Source organism: Melozone crissalis, unplaced genomic scaffold (assembly GCF_028551555.1).
Source record: "Melozone crissalis strain CALT ecotype California unplaced genomic scaffold, PUWL_Pcris_2 ptg000090l_1, whole genome shotgun sequence".
Lineage (NCBI taxonomy): Eukaryota > Metazoa > Chordata > Aves > Passeriformes > Passerellidae > Melozone > Melozone crissalis.
The window spans coordinates 1,890,068-1,903,664 of NW_026535867.1; positions in this window are offsets into that span (position 1 = coordinate 1,890,068).

Sequence of the window (13,597 nt, forward strand, 5' to 3'; positions counted from 1 at the left end):
ATTCAAGGCAAAATTCTAACAAGCTCCAGTCCCAGTAAAAGCCACCTGGAGATCATTCAACACACACAGAGTACAGTTCTTACCCAAGGAGAGGGGTTTCACCACAGCTGCTAATTCAACAGGAGGACATCTTTATCTCTCTGTTTTCAGATGCTGTGTGGTTTATCAGAAAGTACCACCAAGTTTCCTCCTTTGCAAGGGTTTCAACAGAGCCCAGCTGTAACATCTGTACTCCACTCCACCCCACTCCCTATTTAGTCCCCCCCAGGTTGTGTGGGAATTTGGGGATGCTGACTGTGTTCTGTCCAGGGGGAAGGACCTGTATTTTCCCTTATAATATCATTACATTTTTATCCCCAGTCATTTTTCCACACATGGAAACCACTAGAGGCAAACACTAGGGCTTCAGTGATGTCTTTTGCTTGCAAGAAAAGCCTTCCAATGCCTCCAGTTTGTGCCTGTCAGAAATAATCTGTGATTTGCCAGAATAAAATAGCCCATGATGTAGCAAATTTTAATTATTTTTCTCCCAGTTTCAAAGCCACTATATTCGTTCAACTTTTGTAAGAATCATTAAATAGAATAACTCACTGCTTTCTTGGAGCTATCCCCCCTGACAACACCTCACCTTGCCTGCTGACCTTAAAGAACTTTGGCCAAGAGTTCCTGAGCCTGGCTGTGTCCCACTGGCCTTTATCAGAGCTTTTGTAAGTTACTGCCACAGGGCTCATGCAGAATAGGTGAGGTAAAGCTCACTGACATCCATGGCACACTACAGTCTGTGGTGGACTTTCACAGCTTAAATCTGTTTACCAAACCCTTCCAGACCTACCACAAAGCCCTGAAGCTCAGCCAGGACTGCCTGACTTGAAGGCAGAATGTTTCTGGGAAAGAGGAGGGAAATAAAAGAAGTCACTGTCCCATAGGAACACCCAATACTCTGCTGCTCTGTGTCTAAACTCAGTTCTTAGTGCCTGATGTGAGAAAAAGAGAAGCCCCTGAGCTCCCTCCTGTGGGTGAGTGTTTTTTACAGTGTCCAGTTCTACTTGTTTAGTGACAGTGGCTTCATAAAGAAATTGCCTGAAGTAGGATTAAACCCTCTACAAAACACAGTTCTGCTTAGCAGAGCATTTTTCTTCTGACTTGGGCCATAAATATTCTTTAAAAATCCAAATGCAATTAAAAAAATCTGGTGCAAAGAGGGAGAGGGAGTGTGTGTCTTGCTTTCTTTGACTGTAATTATTTGAAAGACAAGGAGCTGACCGCCTTCAAAAATAGATTACCTTATAGCTAACAGATAAAAAGAGTGATACTCTTACAAAAGTCCAGCAGGCTAATGGAAATTAGCAACCCAGTTAAGTTTTCTGTGTTGCAAACTTGTGTACAAATAAGATTATTGGAAATCCAAATTGTGAGTCTATTAATTTCATTTTGCAAGGAAAGGGTCACAATTTCTATTATTGTTTAAAAGACAGAGGCCAATCACCAGTAAACTACAAACTATATTAGCAAGCAGTCTAATGCACTGAAAATGTCTCCTACACGAAAAAATGGTGGTTCTACACAAAAAAAGAAGATGCTTTGTGTATCAAGATAGGAAAATTTAGAGTTCATTAAGGAGAATAAGTAATCTTGTCTGGCTTGCACCAAGAATGATATATCACAGTGTTTTGTTCTGTCTTTTTTTTTCTTTTTCTAATAGACCATTCAGAAGAGGTCAAGGAATCAAAAACATGTATGAAAATGCAAAAGGACATCTATAATTTGTCTGAGTCAGAATTAATACTTCCTTTAGATGTTAACCAGCAGTGCATCCCATGAAATATTAAAAGAGTTAATCATATTCCCACCTAATTAACATATATTAATGTGATCTTTTATTCTTGAAAGAATTAAAGAGCAAATCCTGAGTTACAGCTGTTTCCATTCAGATGCACAATTGGTATTCCAAGCTCTACATGGATCTCAAGACTTGATAATTTTCCATTCTTTTGAGGCTTTTCAGACGTAAAAAATAATGGAGGTTTGCGCTGACATTTTGTACTGTACTCAATCACTGTATAAAAAAGATTAATCTGGGGAAGTGCAGTAAGTTGTGTGCCAGGATTAATTACCCCAGCTCCCTACCCTAAGCACTAGAGCTTCTGACTTGCTGGATCTAGTTCTGCCTCCAAAATAATTTTTGGAGCTGAATTCTCTGACTGAAATCTTCAGTCACCAACTCTGTAACAGGTGGGGATCAAATCCCTCACTTGAGTGGAGTGTGATGAGTCTCCCCTGGCTTGGGTGATCATGTTTTCCCACAGGAGCTGTGCATTAGTGAGGGGGTAAAATCACCAGAGCAGCTGTCGTAATGCAGTCTGGGTGAGCTGAGCAGGCTCCCAGCTTGGCAGAAATGTTGAGCTGCTCTTTGCACTTGAGTTTGCTGGGTTTTCTGCAGATGCACATTCCCAGGTATACCCTGTAGGAAAGGCAGAGACAACTTCTGCTGGTCAGAGAGACTTTTATCCAAAACTGTGAGGCTGAAAATATCCCAGGTAGGTGTCTGAGTGAATTAGAAATTAGAGTTGAAGAACTTACACTAATATTGTAAACCTACACTAGTATTGTACTAGTATTGTAGTGTTGAAATTACCTGCTCACTGTCTGCTTTGTTCTTTCAAAATTACTTAAAAATGCTTTTGCAGAACTCAAGCACAAGAGCAATCAGCCCCATAGATTTTTTTTTTACCAATACTATTAGAAGTATTAACTCTTGATTTTTGTGCCACATTCCCATGTATATGTATACATACATATACAGAACAAGGCTCTATTTCACAGACATCTCTCTTCAGCCTCACAGCCCTCTATAATTTCTGAAAGCCTGGAGAAGAGCAAAGACCTCTACTAGACCCTCTCCACTGCTCTTAGAAAGCAGTTGTGTTCCACCACTATTTGCAAGATGGACAAAATTTAGGAAACAGGTGGCCTGAATCACTCATCATCCAACTGAAGTGAAACATCACTTGGTGCCCAAATCCTCCCAGGTCCCTCAGCTCTCTGTGGCCACACCAGGGGTCACTCATTGGAGCCAAATAAATATTCCAGACATAATGTTTTGCAGAAAAGGGATCAGGGTGATCCCATGCAAAACTGCATGTCTGTGTTTACTCTTCCCATCTGTGTTTTTTATGGGTTTAATTCTTTTTAAATGCAGATTTTCCCAACTCTTGCTTTGTTCTCCTTTAGAGCACTGACAAAGAGATTATTGGAACTTCAACAAAACTGTTTATGGTGTTTAGAAATCGTGCCATTTCTCAAATCTGGAACAGTATGAAAAAAGTAGTTCTCTTCAACAGACTATAACTGTGGAGAAAAATACATCAGAAGATGAAACACAGCAGAAGATGCTTGGGGGAACTAAGACACCATATTGTAGAGTTCAATGAAAAGACAATAAAGAATTCTCTTTAGCCAAAGAAATCCCACCATTAATACTCAATTGAATAAACACTAAATGAAGTCTGAGTGGGATTTTTAAAGGGTGCTCAATATTGACTTAACTCTGCCTTTATTCACAGAGAAGAGGAGCAATCAGCAATGCTAGTGAGAGCAAAGCCTCCTGCCTGAGGCTGAGGGGGAGGCAAGGAGGGAAGGATCCGTTCCTGCCAAGCACCTGCTCAGGATATTGGCAGCCCTCAGCATCAGATATTCACACGTCAGCTGCGCATAACTGAGGAAAACACAGATATATTAATTTTTTTCACCCCTCTTGCCTACCTTGTTCCCCCTCACCTACCCTGCACCTCTTAACACGTGGGGACAATCACCTTGCTGATGTCCAACCCATCTCCACACTGCCCAAGCACTCCAGTAGCTGGGAGTGTGACCTGCTTCAGCAACACTGTGCAAACTTTGCAGCAATTCTAATCTTATATGAGGTACATATGTTCAAATATTACCATTTCAGGGACCAGAGTAGCTCCCGCCTCACATATTTCATTCCCTTTAATGCACAAGAGAGTCCCTGCACTGGGAGAAGCCATCCCCATGCTCTCTGATTTCTCCCGTGCTGTTTCTTTGTTTATATTTGATTCCTTCTTTAAGGAAGGCCTTGAGCAATAAGGAGCAGACAGTTCAACATTCTTCATCTGTATTCTCCTGCTTGGAACAGCCTCAAAGGGGAAATATATGAGTTAATTGTGGCTTTTCATCTGCAGGCACCATGAATTTCAGAACACAACATTGTGATATTTTCCCCTTAAACTGCAATGATAAATACAGGAATATGATGTGTATGTGCACACACAGGGAAGATGAGACAGTGTTTGTTCTGGGATACAAAAAGCTGTAGTTTCTAGCCTTGACTTGGATAACCATAGCTTTTTTTGAAATTATTTATATTACAGTCTTTCAATGAGTTATAAAAGAGAAACATACAGAGACACACAGTACCCTACTTTTACATATTCATAAATGTATTTTTATGCATTTTAGCCTCAATAGTGCTATGGCTGTCAAACAAAATAACTGCATGAATGACCTTGAAAGCAATAAAATAAGAGGTGATAAATACAAAATGAGGCTAGGTCAGCAGCACACCTGGCTGCAATGCAGGCAAAAGGCATTACTGACTGCTCCTAGATTTTGCTGAGTAACCTACACTTTCCCCTGGAGGTGGAGCACAGCATCAGGCATGATGAAATCCCTGTGAATCCCTCCTTCCTTTCTGGGAGAGAGTTGAGGATAAGCCTTTAGGTGGTGCTCACTTACCACTGCTTTTCCTGCTGGACACAGCTGGGCTGGGCCAGCCCTGCAAGGAGAGAAAGCAGAAATAATCTCCTGATTTTCACAGCTCGGGTTAATAGCCAGTATCTTCAGAAGCTAAAAAATGAGATTGGAGGTGTTGTGAACATGGGAGCACAGGACAGGGGATGCATCCAGCACATTCCACTGGATGGCTGGAGAAGGCTGCCCTGGGCTGTGGGACAGGGAGGGCAGGATTTGTGCTCAGCACAGGGAATCAGCTGCAAAATGTGTCGTTCCTAATTCCCCCATCCTTTCTGTGAGATCTGGCATGCTGGAGAGCAGGAGCAGGAGTAAGTGGAAGGAAGATCTGTGCTAGCAGCAAACCCCAAATCAACCGGGGACTGCAATTAGTCACATTTTGTCTAACAAAGCCAGGCTTGTAAAGGCCCATGTACCTGTAAAAGTAAAACTGTAAAAAGTAAAACTGCTAGCACACTGTAAAAGTGCTACGAGGCACCACAGGCAGGGCCTGTGTCAGCTTAGGAGGATGAAGAATAAGAGTGCCCTTGGCAGCATCAGGGGAAAGCTCCAGACTGCAGTAGGGGACAGGAATCATCCTTAAATCTGCAAAATCTGAAAAGGCCAAATCATTTCATTCCACTTTTCTTACACATGAAGCTGCCAGCAACGTCACACCCTACTCACAGAAAATCATTACACAGTCTCAATTTTTTCCTACCATGTTTTTACACTGTCTTGGTTTGGAAAAACAGGTGTCTGCTAAGGGAGGCAGGAGCCTCCCCTGAAATGGACCCCTTCCCTCAGACTTGTTATAGATTTTGAAATTAAGGGGCTCTCAGGCAAAAATATGGGAGCAGGAATAACAGTTCTTTATTAAGGAAGAAAATAAAAGGATAAAATAAACAATGCAGTACACTAAAACAACACTGACAGAGTCAGAACACAACCTGACACCCTGTGGGTCAGGGTGTTGATGGCAGTCCCATTGGAATTGTGGCTGCAGCCGTTCTGGAGTGTCAGGGCTGGTTCTGCTGGAGCAGGGATCCTGTAGAAGGATGTATTCTTCCTCTGAAGATCCAATGGAAGAGGCAGCTGCTATTCCTCTGGAAATCCTGTGGAGAAGCTGTGCTGGTGTTCCAGAATCTCCAGATTATATCCAGGTAGGAATGCTTGGCTCCTCCCTCTGGGCTCACATCTCCCAATGGGATGCTGTAGTTCTTATCAGCCATGCAGTGACATTCAATAGCTGTTATCAGCAGATGTCTCCCCAGAGGGAGGACTGGGTGTGGAAAAGATAAGGAAAACTGCCCACTGAACAGAAGACAGCTGCCATCCAAATGGCAAACAAAATACAATTTCCTTGGCAATCCAGGACATACACTCCAGGGTTTCCTGGGGTAAGCAGATGTTTGGGACAGCAAACTGATACAGAAGCAACGTTACACTGAGGGATCCTGCTGGCAGCTGTGGGATAGTGAGGCTCTTGCATGGGTATCACAGAGTGATCAGGAGATGCTACTTTTCTTTTTGCTTTTTTCGTGCCTGCTTGTTTCAGTTGGATTCTCATGACTTTCTCATCTTTTTCTCTGCTTGTGCAGGAAGTACAAGTCCCAGCTTGTACCCCCCAATAACCGAATGGTTCTGAAGATCTGTGAAAAAGCAAACTGTTTAGTAACATTTCCCATAAAGACTTGGTCAGATGGAACTACATGTGTGCCAAAAGTTCTTCACTATTTTGTGATCTCTCACAATCAGCACCCTGACCTCCTTCTCATGTACTCAAGAGAAGATGTTTTGAAAAGAATCCATTTACAAGGGAAACAAATTTTAACAGAATGCTTCTCATTCTGTCACTACTTTACTTTTCTCCCCAGCCCCTTATTTTTTTTACAGGATAATGCCTAATTAATATACCTGTAAACAACATTAGTAATTTAAGATTATCCCTTAGCTCAGTCAGGATGATTCACCACCCTTTTCACATTACAGATCACTATCCACCCCTGTAAACATCTATTGAGATCAGCAATAACAAATTCCAGTGCTGCAGCATTACTCCAGCTTGCACTGTAAATATTATCCTTTCTCTGGCTTTCTTCTACACCTTAAAAATGTTCAGCAAAACTTGACTAGAACATCCTGTTATACAGCATGTTATCCTATGTGTTACACAGAATTTAGCAGGCAGGATGTGGCTCTGGAATTAAGGAGTCCAGAATCAGGCCTGTGCTTGACTTCCTACTGCAGGTGGAGAGGATCCAGGTGAGACAACTGAGCCTAAAGTCCACTCACCTGAGGAGAAATTCAGTGTGTATAATTCTGGGTGAGCTGAGTAGCCTTTTAGACTGGTTGTTCTGACCAGATGCTCGTGGTCTATAACAGGAAATTAGACACCTATTGCAGAGGTAGACATATCCTCTCCAGTTTTTATCTTCAAGCTGAATCAACCTATTTCTTTCTTTAAAAAAAAAAAAAAAAAAAAAAAAAAGAGGAGGAATAATTCCATCACTCTAATCTATTATCTTACTATCATTCTTATAGCCACAGAAAGCAGATCAATATACAGGACAGAAAAAAAAAGGAGAATTTTTACTCAAAGAACTGAGATCCATGCACAGCCATACAGCAGCTGTGGAGATCAATAGGAATCACAGAGATGCTGTTAATGTAGTCTCTCTGCTGATATCCTCACAAATATGATCAGGAAACATGGTCTAGATGGATTGTTCTGAGAGGTAACACCTACAGCACCTACCAGGAGTAACTACTCACAAACACTGTCCAAGTGTGAGATTTTTGAGGCACTTCACATTTCCACTGCTGAGTGAGATGATGGAATAGAGAGGATGCCTTTGGTATTTGCATGTGGCATTAAGCAGGAGGGGCTGCAAATACAAATTAGTATTCAAAGCAATCCTGACAAATGCAAGGCACTGCCTAAAGCAAACAGAAGGGAGACCTGAATGATGCAGCGAGACAGGAAAGAATAATCAGCAGTACAAATACAAACCTTCTCCAGGAGGAGATATGGGGATTATGGTGGGTCACAGCAGAGCATAAGTCAACATTATGTTGTTATGTGAAAGCTAAATGCAATGCTAGGCAGCATTGTGAGGTACCTGAAGCAACCCTTCCACTTTATTCAGTGTTAGTGATGCTTCAACCAGATTAGTGGGATCAATTTCGAGCTCAAAAAAGATGTTCACTAACTGAGGAAAGTAAAGAGGAGAGAAATTCAAATAATCAGGAGGCAGGAAAAAATTGCCTGCAAGAAAGAATTGAAGGAATTGGGCTGTACAGCCTGGAGAAGAGAAGGATAAGGGAAAAATCTGTTGAAAATGTTAACATAAGCAGCTGCAGGGATGAAACTCACAGTATCCATAATGAAAGAAACATTCTTGCACAGAAAACATGGAAATACAGTAGGTGGCTGTTAAGACACACCCTTAGGTGCCTTTAAGAAGCTTAGATAAATGTTTAGGTATAGCCAATCCTGCCTCCAGATGGTGCAGTTAATTAAATGATCTCCTCAGGTATCTTTCCATGCCCTGGTGTGTAACAGTGCCTCATGACCATTTTGTCACAATCTCTTTCTTTTGGGAAAGCTCATGATGCATGACATCCAAGGAGAGGGTAAAAAAATTAAGGGTTAAAACAATTTTGCCCCTAAACTAAGCAGAGGAACTCAAGGATTGTGTCCTTGGTGGAAGGGCAGCTGCAGAAAAATTACAGCAACAGGACTCTGATTGGGAAGCAGAAAAGGAGAATCACTTGCAAGTGATTCTTGAAACTGATCTAAAAAGACAGGAGAGCTACAGTATTTAGAAAAAGTAAATAAACTGTGAATTTGTTTCACACAGCAGGGCAACACTTGGCACACTAAAGTGTAGGCCCAGGTGCCCTATTTTTTCTGACTGTTGTTTGGCCAGAGAAAATCTAGCTCTGGTTTGCAGCTGTGAGCATGAACTCTCTGAGATAGACTGAACTTATAGTTGTTGGAATTCTGGATGCTGAGAATTTTAAACTTTGTGTGCTGAAAGGCACAGACCCACAAGAAAGCACTCATTTGACCTGAGGCTGTGGAGAAGACTTTAAAAATTGATTGATAGCACTGGGATTATGGGTGTGTAGTTGGTTAGAAGTGTGTAATATCACAGGGTGGAAAACTTAGAGTTTGGGATTTTAGAATATAGAAATAAATATGAAGCAAGATGGAGGTTTCAGGGTGGAGGCAGGTTATTCTTCTTTACCTTCTTCCTCCTTCTTCTCCATGGGTTTGGGTGATTTATAATTGGACAGAAAAGTCCCCATTGTGGGCTTTGAGTGATCAGTTATTGGGTTAAAAGGGAAAATAATCTAAGTGTCCTTTCTTAATTGGACAGTTTAGTCTTAAAAGACCTTGTAACAAGTTAACCATTTTCTGCCTTGCTAATGAAAAGCTGCTGAACTCATGGTTGTGAGACTTTTTTACTGATAAGAAATAATAAACACCTGAGTCTGAACATGAACTACCATCTCAAGTGCCTTCAATCCAGACCCAGAGAAACTGATATATAATGTTGAAGATGCCTCTCTACTTGTGCTTTTACTCCCTGTCCCCCCCACTTTTCCTTTCCAGGAGTGATGATTCGAAACAGCTGTGCCGCTGGTCTGAAGTACAGACCATAGGAGGCTTAGGCTTTATAGCTGTGAAGCTATGTAGGAGAGTGGATGCTCAAAAAGCAGGGGAAAAGGTGTTTTGAAACCTCACAAAACAGTCCAAGAGAAAATATTTTAGGGGAGAAGGTGGTGGTGGGCATAGGGAACTACAAAGAAGTAAATAAATTAATTAATTAGAAAAAAAAAAAAAGATAAAAAAGAGGCAAACGCTGGTTCCATAGAGAGCAGGCACAGGGAGCTACAACCCCAGGGCAGCCCTGTGGGGGTGACTGGGGTCTCTGCTGAAGGCAAAGAGCCAAGGATAAGTGTTTCCCTGGGTGTATGTTTCTGCTAAAGCACTGTAGCTCTGACATCCCACTTCAGGAGGGTTCTGGGCAGCTTCACTGACTTCTGGTATTGCACCCTCACCTTTTACTGGCCTGTGATGACTCCTCAGACTCAGAGATGACATCCAGGATGAGTTGTTCCATCACCTTACTGGGCATGAAGGTGAAGCTGATGGGATTGTGGTTTTCTGGGTGCTCCTTGCTGCCCTTTTTGAAGACAGGAGTGGTGGTGACTTTCCCCCAGAGCTCAGGCCCCTCTCCTGGAGATCACCATCCCTAACCTGTGGGCAGTGCCCCCTGTGCCAGGGGCAGGAGTGGAGATTTGCCCTGGCCAGGGCTGGCGCCTTCAGAATTCAGAATGAGATTATTTGATGATCAACAAGCAACACCATTATCAGGTCCTTGTTCAGGATGCACTTTACAGTTGGTGGAAGATGAAGGCAAGCTACGGATGTTAGAAACAGTTTTTTAGAAATTGTACAGTTCCTGTCCATTACAGCACATAAACAGCTGGACTTGATGATCATAAGAGGTCTTTTTCAACCTAAATGATTCTATGATTACCTAGACTTAGTCATTTGGAGAAGAATTATCATGAATGCATAAATCCATCTTAAAATATAAACCTCAGAAACAGGTTCCAATGTCTCCAAGTTTAAGTCCTCAAATCCAAAAGTGGCCACATAAGATTTACAGCTTGCCTGCAAGATTATCCTGAGTCTGTGGAACGATAGAATGATTTGGGTTGGAAAGGACTTTAAATTTCCACCTCCCTGTGCCTGGCATTATTAGAGCATGTCCTATTCACAGACATGGCAGAACAGCCATGCCTGTTTCTGAAGGTGTTGCTCAGCTCTCATCTGGAGCCCAGGACACCTTGCATGGGCTGTTTCATCAATACTTTTCAGAGAGGAGGGAAGACAAATTACAGGTACTTCTAATGAAGAAATCAATCAGCACTGAACAGCTGTCATGACAATATTCCACATCTGGATCAATTAAATGTCACTACCTGCACTCCTCTACAGAACCTTTAGAGGTGCCAGTACTTGTGTTCCTGCCACCATAAAATCTCTCATAAATCAGCTTTACCTCCATCACCCCATGTGCTGGTCACTGCCAAATTCCTCTACATCAGCCACCATCTCCTCAGGAGCAGCAAACAACAGTGGATGTAGGCTCGGCAGCATTGCCATGTCACCACTAGATGACAAACAGGACAACAAAATTTCGCAATCCACTTTAGAAGGCATGGCTTCAGTTTACAAAGGATTGCACAAAGGAAACCAGCTGTGGAAAATTCCAGACAATAACTTGGGAGAGAAAAGCCAAACTTTTAGGCAGAACAGAGTTCCCTGGAAAGAGTCTGATGTGGTTTAAGGCATGGCCCTCCACCAACACAGGGCTCATATGAAGCCTGCATGGGTTTAAAGGTCAATTTATCTCTGACCTTTTCATCAGCCTGAATAAATACAGGGACTACTGGCCAGCCCAGTTTGCAGAGGTGCTGAACCTGGAAGAGGGTTTTATGCACAGTGATCTCCAGGAGCTGTGCTATTCCATGATGTGCAACCCCTGGTTCAGGGGAAAGCTGTACCTGCTTCTCAAGGGAATGATATCTTACAATGCAGCCAGTGTTCATGGGAATGTGGCTATTTTAGTTTAAAAGATGCAGGCACATCAAAGTATCTCATTTCAGAATGCTTTCCTTCATTAAGCAGACCTCATGGTTATATAATGTGCAATCCCAGAGCCTCATATGAAAATGTCAGGATTTTTTTTTTTTTCAGAAATACAAAATACCACATATATTTGCTAATTAATCATAGTGTGTTTACTTTGCTGATGTCTGCTGTTTCCATTGGTCAGTCAATCCCAGGTGAAATGCTGACTTTTCTAATGAACTCAAGGCATTTGAAATCACTAACCAATATTCAAAAGGCCAGCTCTTTCTGGTGTTGTCTATGCACATTCTTCAAGTATGAAGATATGCAAATACACATGGCTTATTAAAATCTTACCTCAGTGCTGAGGCACTTATGACTGTGATTTCAGAGGACTTGACTGACAGAACTGCTTCACTTGCTTCACTTGACTGACATAGATTAAAAGTAATATTTAATTGTCAGAGGAATTACCAGATGAGATATTTCTTGTACCTTTGCCTAGGTATTTCTGAACAGGTATCGGTTCCAGAAAGCACTGTGACTTAGACAAATGTCTGTCACCATCATATTTCCTGAAAAATCTCTTTGCCCAGGATTCTTCTCCTGTTAAGCTGAGAAGCCTCAGAGAAAAAGGAAAACAATATTATCTCATTTGCTTCTCCTGTGTTTTGCTGCTTTGGAATGTGTTTGGAGATTGTTTATCCAACAGGTGATTGTTTCATTGGATTCTGCTGAGAATTGTTTTGACTTAATGACCAATTGGGGCCAAGCTGTGTTGGACTCTGAAGAGAGAGTCACAGGTTTTCATTAGTATCTTTTAGCCTTCTGTCTGTATTCTTTCTCTGTTCTTTAGTATAGTTTAGTATATATTCATTAATATAATATAGATCATAAAATAACAAATTAGCCTTCTAAGAACATGGAGTCAGATTCATCATTCCTTCCTTCCTTCCAATGACAGGGGTCCCAGAAAACACAAGAAATGTCTGTCTGCTGGCACACATTAAGGTTCTTTTCATTTAAAATTATACTGAAAAGCAGAACACCTTTTTGCACACCAAATTGTTTTAGAATAGCAATAAAAACCATAACAGAGGCTTTCAGAAGGCAGTCCCTGACAGCAGCAGGAATCTCTCCACTGACCCTTGACAGTGACCAGAACAAGATTGCAAAACACATCAGTGATCTGCAACATGTCAAGCAAAAATACGTGGCAGAAGCAGCAGGCAAACCAGCCCCTCCCACCACGGTCTGCAAGACTAAAAACACCCAACAATGAAACCTATTTTGTGACCTATCTCCAAACTGGTGGAAACAGAGTGGATGAATCACCCCTCAGCTGAACACACCACAAGCACAGAGCAGTAAGGAGAGTCACTGTTCTCAGCAAAATGCCACAGCATTTTCCCCAACCACTGTGCTTATGTTGCAGATACACACAGGGAATGGGAGCAAAGTCTGAAGAGTTCAGGCTCACACAACAAAAGGAGAGAACATCAATAATGCGGAACCAGAAGCAAATAACGCAAACCAAGACAGACCAAAAGGATGTTAGGGGAGCAGGCAAGGTTTCAAAAAGAGTACAGACACAAATCAGTGCATGGTCTGACCCCAGGGCATCATTTGGAGTTTTGATGGAACATTAGACAATCGTGGGGTTCTTGGGGCTGTTTTTTGCAGGGCCAGGAGTTGGACTTTGATGACCCTTGTGGGTCCCATCCAACTCAGGATATTCTACAATTCTAAGATTTAAAGTAAAACAGTGTCTGAGCTAGGAAAGTGGATGGAAATGGCCCTGCAGAGTACCCTACTGCTGAGTGCCTGCACACAAAGATTTACAAATACCTGATACATCTCCATCAGCTATCAACCATTCACTAGACTGGCATGAGGGAAAGCTACAGCCACTGCATGCAGAAAGGAGTCAATCAAAAAAATGCACACAGTGGCTCAGGACCAAGAATTTAATTCCAACAGAGGAAATGCAGAAGGCTCCCCTTGATTTCTTCTCTTTTTTTGCCATCTGCCATGAAATGACAATTGCCAGAAGATGGAGGATCTCTGCAATCCTTCTTCCAAGCCTGCAGACAGTAGGGTCAGGTATTTAAAAGTGACAAGCTTCTGTTTTCACATTGCAACCTAGATGGTTGATATTCTGGACCCTAGGTGATATTCTGGATTCCAGTTGATATT